The sequence below is a fragment of the Balaenoptera physalus genome, assembly GCF_965194825.1.
Source record: "Balaenoptera physalus genome assembly, chromosome: 10".
NCBI classification, from domain to species: Eukaryota; Metazoa; Chordata; class Mammalia; order Artiodactyla; family Balaenopteridae; genus Balaenoptera; species Balaenoptera physalus.
The window spans coordinates 25,200,030-25,209,116 of NC_138889.1; the positions used below are offsets into that span (position 1 = coordinate 25,200,030).

At 40.6% G+C, this 9,087-nt stretch overlaps 1 pseudogene across 1 annotated transcript in view; it reads right to left on the reverse strand.

Annotated features, from left to right (window-relative positions):
• The window catches only part of LOC309636475 (ankyrin repeat domain-containing protein 17-like), a 98,730-nt pseudogene extending 97,126 nt beyond the window's left edge, over positions 1-1,604 (reverse strand). The window contains exons 1-2 of the transcript XR_014268512.1: positions 1,323-1,604; positions 167-260 (exon numbers count right to left, since the gene is read on the reverse strand). The product of XR_014268512.1 is annotated as an ankyrin repeat domain-containing protein 17-like (transcript). The remainder of the gene's footprint in view (positions 1-166; positions 261-1,322) is intronic.
• Positions 1,605-9,087: the final 7,483 nt, after the last annotated feature.

Genomic DNA, 9,087 nt, shown 5'->3' on the forward strand with positions numbered 1-9,087 from the left:
GGAAAGCCCGCCCAGCACAGGGCGGAACGGGCGCCCGGACTCCCGGCTGCAGCCCCCGCCCCGCAACCCAGATGGAAGCGTTCGCTGCGCCCCCGCCTCCAGCCAAGAATCCGGCTCAGTCTACACCTCGGTCTTCCGGGCTCCCCCAGACCAGAAATCCACTCACTCAGACAAGGCTTTGATCTTCCAACTTTGCCAGGGAGCAGAGAAGCCTCACGACCCGTCGCCTCCGCGCCCCCCGCCTCCTGGAGCCGCAAACCCTACAAAACCGGATCAGAAACCGTCTCACGCTACCACTGCCTGTGCCAGGAATCCCAGACTCGGCTGACCTCAAGCCTCTTTTTCCCAAAAGCAAAAAGTCTTATCTAACCAGTAAACCAGTCGCTTTCCCCAGCAAGGGAAGGATCAAACTCGGGAGAGGGCAGGGGCGGGCCGGCGGGGTGGGGGACGCGACCCCGAACCGGGGGCGGGAACCCTGGGCTCCTGGTGGGCGCGCGTGGCCCCCGTGCGGGGCCTCAGGCCGCCGGTAGCGCCGCGTTCCCCGGGCAGAGGGGAGGTGGGGCGGCCCCGTTACCTGGAAGACCAAGGCGGCCCGAGGCCCGGCTCTCATCTCCGCCGAGCCCCCCCAGCCCGCCCCCCGGCCCCAATCCAACCTGACGCGTCCAGAGCCCCGGTGGGCGCTCGCAGCCCCCGAGCCCGGGTCGGAGGCGCCCGCAGAAGCGCGGAAAGCGGCAGCCGGTTCAGCAATGACGACGCGCGGAGGCTCGGCCTCTCCGCACGAGGGGCCGGGGCGGCCGGGGGCGCGGGGCCGGGCGGCAGGGGGGGACGCGGGGGACGCGGGCGCCCCGGGCTCGGGCCGCTCCGGGGCGCCGACTGAGCCTCGGCCGGCGCTCGGGGCCCCTCTGCGCGGACCCTCTGGGCGGACCGGGGCTGAGAGGGGGAGGACTGGAGGAGAGGAGAGGAGGGTAGGAGAGAGAGGCGGGAAGAGGCGGGGGGCGCCGCCAGCCTTTCATCCCACCTCCCAAAGGCACTCCGGCGCACACTCGCACCCAGACTCCCATCCAGCACCACCCCGGCGCGGCGCCCCCGGGGGAGGGGGACCTGTCCCCGCTCCGCCCCCGCCGCGACCGCCACTCGCACAAGTCTTTCCGCCAGGTCCCCGCCACCCCGGCCGAGCCCCCCCGGAGCGCCGGGCGCCGCGCCCGCCGCCCCTCTCCGCGCCCGCCCAGAGCGCGCCCCGAAATAGCCGGCCTGCCCACTTCAAAGGGCCGCCCGGCCCATCAAAGCGCGCGGTCCGCCTGCCGCCTCGGCCTCGCACTCACCAGGGGTCCGCGCGCACTCCGCGCCCAGACCACGCGGGCGCCCCGGGCAGGGCCTCGGCCCCGGCCCCCAGATCGGCTCGCCGCCACGGCCCCGGACCCCCCGGGCCGGTCCCGCCGTCGGGGAACATGGGGGAGTCGCACGGCCGGGGAGGGAGTGCGGGGAACCCGGCGGCGAGGGACGGGGCAGAGGCGCGCCCCGCCGCCCCTCTTTCTGCGGAATATCCGAGTGGGCCTCGCCCCCGCCGCGGCCGCCCTCGGCACCTCCGGCCCCCGTCCGGCCTGGCTTTCGACACAGGCCCCGCTTACAGCAGCCACTCCGGGCACCCAACGTCCTCCGGGCGATTCCAACAAAAACTGCGCCGTGGATTTCACTGTGCACTTCAAAGGCGCGAGCCGGCGCACGGTCCTGAATGGGAGGTAAGCGCCCGCCGCGCTCCGGCCCGCCCCCGGGGCCCCCGCCGCCCTTCTCCGGGGCCGGCCGGCCCGCGCCTCCCGCCTTAAAGGGACAGCGCCCCGCGCCCGGCCCAGCCCGCCCCCGCCCCCCGCCAGGCCCCCGAGGCCACCCGCGCGCTTCCGGCAAAGAAAAAAAGGACAAAAAAGTAAAAAATACCCAGGAGTAAACCTAACAAGAAAAATGTAAAACCTACATGAAAAAAAACGATAAAACTTTACTAAAGGACATAAAAGAACACCTGAAGAAATGGAGAGGCATACCATGCTCCTGGATGGGAAGATTCAATAGTGTAAAGATGTCAATTCTCCCCAAATTAATCTGTAAATTCAATGCACTTCCAATCAAAATCCCAAAGGGATTTTTAATGGAACTTGACATGTTGATTCTAAAGTTCATCTGGAAGAGAAAATACACAGAAATTGCCAAAATTTTTTGGAAAAAGACAATGGGGAGGGGTGCCCTACCAGATGTCAAACATAAAATGACAATCATCAAAACAATGGAGTATTAAATCCAGAACAAATATATTTTGGACTTTTAAAATACGATAGAGATTGTATATCAAGTCAGTGGGAAAAAAAAGACATATTGTTCAATGAATTATTTTGGGAGAAGGGTTACAAAACTGAAAAAATTAGGTCCCAACCACAGAATATATATTCTAAAAATTCCAGATGAATTAAAATCTACTAGAAACATAAATAAAACTAAGAAGTAGTAGAAGAAAATATAAGAGACTAAATTACTATAAGAAGGCTTTTCTGGAAAGACACAAAACCTAGAAGCTAGGAAGGAAAAGACTGATAGATTTTGACAGTATAAAAATGAAAAATCCAAAGATTCCATAAAGTAAGACAATTGACAAGTTAGGAGAAAATGTTATAAAATATGATGAGTATATTATAAACAGAATTATAAAGAAATCCTAAAATTTCAGTAAGAAAAAGGCAAATCCCACAATGGGCAAAATGATATGAGTAGGCAATTTATACAAGACATAACAAATGACCAATAAATATGCTCAACTTCACTGGGAATCAGGTAAATACAAATTAAAATGTGGTATTATTTTTTATCCATTGACAGATAATGCCTATTTTGGAGATTTGGCAGAATCTATAATCGACATTTAAAAATGCAGTTTTCCTTCTAAGAATTTAGTGTACAGAAATACTTGTACACGTAAGCAAAAAAATATGTACAAGGATGTTCATTAAAGTATTGATTATAACAAAAAAAAATCTAAGTAATCCATATGCCCATCAACAGAATAAGTTAAATAAATTATACTATGAAATAATAAATAACCATCTAAAGAATAAAGTAGGTCTACATATAAAAGCCTACACCACGACTATCTAAGGTACATATCCTGCTCATTCTGTCCCTTCACTTTTCATCTCTTTACACTTCATTATTTATCTTTATGAAACTTAACAATATAGTGACATTTTCCCCCCAACTTGTTTATTATCTTCTTCTTACTTGAATAAAATTCACTTAGGCAAGGACCATATTTTGTTCCTTGCTCTGTCCTTTGCAACTAGAACAGAGCCGTAAGCATAAAAATATTTCCTGAATAAATACATGAATACTGATGTAGAAAGATATCAACATTACATCAGGTGAAAAATGCCTCAGTAAAGCAGGCTTGGTATGTGTCTGCTTAAGTTGATTTTAAAAACAAAATGTATGTGTATAAGAACACAAGCAAAAAATTTCAAGATATATAAACCCAAGCGATTAACAGTGTAATCAAAGAGTGAAATCAATGAGAGAATTTTACATTTTTACTTGTCTGTACCCTTCTATATTGCTTACCTTTAAAAACAACAACAACAAAAAAGACCACGTAGTTTCCTACTGTGTAATCTTCGCAAATAATTTTTTAAAAAACCTTTAGATCTTCAAAGAGAAATATCAAGAATAACTTACTTATTTCCATATTTCTAACAAAAATTCCAAAAGAACTACCATAATAATTTGTATTATTTTGAGGTATATAGGATTAACTTGCTGGTATATGTAATTCAGTCTGAAATGCACATGCAACCCAATAATTTTTAAATGAATGAAAAAAGTCTTGGCATCAAAATCAGTCATTGTAAGATTCAGTTAAAGCAACTGCTTGGTTTCCCAAGAGAAGAAAAATCAGGAGAATATTATATTCTTTCCCTTCATTCTTTTTCCTTCTGTATCCAATTAAATTTTTTTGAGAGTCAGGTTTATTGAAGTATAACTTCGAATATATTCACCCATTTTTAGTTGTAGAAATCTGTGAATTTTGACAACTATATAGTTACGTAATTGCCACCATAAACAAGATAGACAATATTTCTTATATTCAAAAATTTCTCTTGTTCCTTTATAGGCAATCTCTTACCACTACCCTCTGCCCCTAGCAATCATGTTTTCTGTTACTTTCATTTTCTCTTTCACAGAATGAAATGGAATCATCCAGAGTTTTGAGTGCAGCTTCTTTCACAAATGCACAATGCCTTTAAGATTCATCCACCCTACAGCATGCGTTAGCAGTTCATTCCTTTTTATTGCTGAATATTACCTGACTAGGATCTCTAGTAGTATGTTGAGTAGGAATGATAAGAATGGGCAACTCTGCCTTGTTCTCAACCTTAGGGGGAAAGCATTCATTCTCACCATTAAGTATGACATTCGTTCCAGGTTTTTCATAAATACCCTGTATGAGGTTAAAAAAATTCTCAGCAAACACAAGAATTCTCTGAAACTTTTTTCAACAATGCATGTTGAATTTTGCCAAATTCTTTCTGTATATATAGTGAGATTATAAAATAATTTTTCTTGAGTATATAAATGTAGTGAATTACACTGATTGATTAGCAAATGTTAAATCAACTTTGCATTCCTAGAATATACACCATTTGTTCATGATGTATAATCTTGTTTATATATTGCTAGATTCTGTTTGCTAATATTTTGTTAGGATTTTACATCTAGGTTCATTGCATATTGGTCTATAATTTTCTTTTCTTATAATATCTTTGCTTGGGTTTTGGTATTAGGGTAATAATGCAGGTCTTATGAGTTGGGAAGTGACTCCTCATCATCTATTTTCTGGAAAAGTTTCTGCAGAATTTGAATTATGTCTTCCCTTAATGTTTCATATATTTCACAGATGAAGCCATTCAGATGGGGAGTTTTCTTTGCTGGAGGGTTTTTAATTAGAAATACTATTTCTCTGTTAGATATAATATTATTCTGGTTATTTATTTATCTTGAGTGAAATTTGATATTTTGTGTTTTTCACAGAATTGTTCATTTCATCTAAGTTAAATTAGCTGGCAAAGTAATTCATGATACTCCCTTATTAACGTTTTAATGTATATGGCTGGGATAGCTTGTCTTTTCTCTCTCTTTCTCTCAGTCACTTTTAATGATTCTTTCAAAGAACCTACTTCCAACTTTCAGTTTTATTTTCTTTGTTGTTTTTATTTTCAATTTCATTAATTTCTAGTTATGTTTATTTTTGTTAATTTATATTCTACTGTTAGGATTATTATTGCTTGCATTCTGCCTGCTTTGGTTTAATTTGCTCTTCTTTTTCCAATTTCTTTTTTTTTAAAATTTATTTTTAATTAATTATTTATTTATTTCTGGTTGCATTGGGTCTTCATTGCTGCGTGTGGACTTTCTCTAGTTGCGTCGAGTGGGGGCTGTTCTTTGCTGTGGTGTGCGGGCTTCTCATTGTGATGGCTTCTCTTGTTTCGGAGCATGGGATCCAAGCACGTGGGTTTCAGTAGTTATGGCATGCGGGCTCAGTAGTTGTGGCTCGCAGGCTCTAGAGAACAGGCTCAGTAGTTGTGGTGCATGGGCTTAGTTGCTCCACGGCATGTGGGATCTTCCCAGACCAGGGCTCAAACCCATGTCCCCTGCATTGGCACGTGGATTGTTAACCACTGCGCCACCAGGGAAGTCCTTCCATTTCTTAATGTAGAGCTTGAGGTCACTGACTTTACTCTTTTTTAATATAAGCATTTAATGTTATAAATTTCCCTCTAAGCATTGCTTTAGCTGCATACCGCAAATTCTGATATATTTCATTCAATTCAAAATAGTTTCTAATTTTCCATGTGGCTTCCTCTTTGACCTATGTATTATTTTTAAGGTATGTTATTTAATTTCTATATATTTGGGGGTTTTCCAGAGATCTTTCCATTTTTTATTTTTAGTTTAATTCCATTAGTCAGAGAACACAGAATCTTTTAATCAGAGTCAAAATATTTTTGAAGTTTTATAGGAATTTTAAATAAAGTTAATGGAATGATAATTGACAGAAAGTCATACTGTACCAAAGCTGTATGCTTAAAAATGATAAAAATGATAAAATTTTACTACTCAATAAACATCAAATATGAGAAGGTTAAAAGTCAATTAAAAAGAAAGATTTCTAGTATCAATATTTCTTTTATATTTAACAACAAAAAAAATGAATGCTCCATTCTAAGAATCCTAAATTTTTGAAGGTGGAAAGGATATTAAACATCACCTAATCAATGATAACCTATTCTCATGGTTATACATTGAACATTTACACCTTTTTCGAACTCTGAAGTTTTACGTTTTAATATCTAGCCTCTATCATTCTATCATTTTGTTATTATCTATTAAACCTTATTTAACTGCATTCTAGGATCGTAAACCTTTCCTCTTTCGTTCAGTCTATCCGTTCCCTTCTGGATCATTTCCTTTCCGACCAATTCACAAATAAATGTGCCCACCATCTCAAGTATTTTATAATCACGCCCTTCTGAGCTTCTCTTCCTGGACTAACTCATTTAAATACTAATATGTCCCCTTCATTTCATCTTGAGTCTTTTTGTCTGTTTAAGTTATGTTTAAGTTAGGTAAGTTAACAAGGTAATGTCATCCATAAACACGTTTTAACTGATAATTTAAAATATCAGTTTCCACTGATAATTTTCAAATATTTATCTCTCCCAAATAGACTTCTCTGCTGAGCGTCAGTTCTATTTTATCTAAACTGTTTGATATCTCTTCCTGGATGTGCTATAGACACCTCAATGAAACATATCTTAAATTGATATCTTTCTGTACTCTTTTCCCCATCTCCAAGAAGAGAAAGCTCTTCTTCCTCCTGTATTTCTTCTCAGAGGAACGTACAGAGCCTTGCCTTTACTATCTTCACTGTCTCACTGGCTCCACTGCTCAGAGATAATACTCTACAATGGACAGCAACAGAGGAGGGGATAGACTATCATCCAAATAAATGACTGAACCCTATCTAAATTATATATGTTTTAGGTTTTATATATATATAAATTAATAATATATATATAAAACCTAAAACTTAGTCAAGCGCAAATAATTAAAAGTCAGATTTCTAAGTATTCCAATTCCTTTTAAAATGTAAATAAGATTTATGACTCTTTTGTTAAAAACTGGCCAATGGCTCCCATTTCACTTAAAGCAATGCCAAAGTCTTTACGATGTCCCAAGGTAGGAAAAATTATTATATTTCAGTGACTTATGTAACCAAAGCTCTAAGAACACAATAGGTACTCAATGAAATAATTGCTGAATGAATAATTTCCAATATTTGGGTAAGATCTAAAAAAAAGAATATTCTTGGCATATCAAACAATGGTGAGCAGCAGCAACCTTAGGACACTAGATACTTGCTCACTTAAATTCCTAAGTATTTATGAACCGTATTTGATAAATTTCAGTAATAACTGGAACAGGTCACTGCTACCTATTATAAAAAATACTTTTCTTTATCCATTAATTTTACTTTATTTGAGTCGAGGTAGTATTTAAAAGGAGGTACATTTTTTATGCCATGTAATAAGAATAAAGACTCTACTTCTGCTCACTTGTGACTTTCACTAAATTTTTAAATCCTGAAACTAGAAAAAATGGTAACCCTTTTCGTAGGTGAGGCTTTAGAACATTTGTATTATCAATCTCAATGAACTTACAAAAAGATACCTTTTAATTTTAAAATTAGTTGTATTTTGCATAGAAATGAGTCCTAAAAATCTGAATTTATATATAGAAGCCAAATAGCCTCTACAACCAAATAAAGGGTAAAGCAATGCTTACCCTCCTCTACCCACACCAAAAAATGCTTCAGAAAACAGGCAATCACCTTGTCATGCTTCCTTGTTTGGGGAAGACACATTAGTCCAAAATAGTGCAAGACTAAGATATAAATATATACAAAATTCACATGATAATTTTTTTAAGGCAAAGAAATAAAACAAGGTTAAAAATTTATTCCCAGTCTTCAATTCTAAATGCTGGATGGATGTTATTATAAAGAAACCTTTCAAAGAGCACATTTTAAACTACTTAGTAAATGATTTCACTGTAGCAATCAAGAATAGATAGCTACATAGAGGAAAAATGAAAACCCCAACTGTCTTAAGCTATAAGAAGAGGTGTTTGTGGCTTTAGGTACAATCATTATAGACAGCTGTGAAAGTACTTTATCTCACTAATCTTAAACTGAAAGAAAGAGGTATTTTGGCAAGCTGTGCTAATGACCCAAAACATTGTGTTAAAGACATGTATGTCAAGGTATATGTGAAGAATAATGAATAAAATTAATTCATTAAATGTTAGCATGGACAAGAATCAATATTTTTCAAAATTACTTCATCAAGTAAGTAGACATTTAAGTAGATCCTCTATATCCTAAAGTTTATACTTAAGTAGCTATTATCAAGTAACTAGATTCCTTGCTTAGCACCGACCTCAAGAACCATTTCAAAGGACTGAAATACAGTAAGAGCTCTCCCTAACTAAGTTTGTAGTTTTTGGCATGACCTGATAAAAGGTTCACAAAATTAGTCAAATGGACCCTGGAAATTATACTGCTCTTTGCAAGCTGTCATTAAGTAACTCTTACTCAGGAATAATTTTACTAGACATACATAAAATCACAATCATGAAAATTTTACATGGACATTGAAACACAACTGAAGTCAAACATTTGTCAACTTGTAAACACTGGAAAGCAAAGTTGGCAGAAAGGTAAAAAAAAGAAGGAAAAAGAAAAGGAAAGGAAAAGAAATCTGAATACTGCAAATTGAGATATACCCCCAGAAGCTGCAATTTGGCATTCTTCCTACAAAACAAGAGTCTATGTGGGAATTGAATTCAGCTAGAAAGGGTGACACACTTTGCATACTGAACAAATACAAAGTGAACAGAAATTATAACTTATTTATGAGGTTTTACAGAGTTCAAACTCGACTGAAAGTATAAAAATAAACTTGGACTTTGTTCATTCGGTTAGTCTTAGTGTGT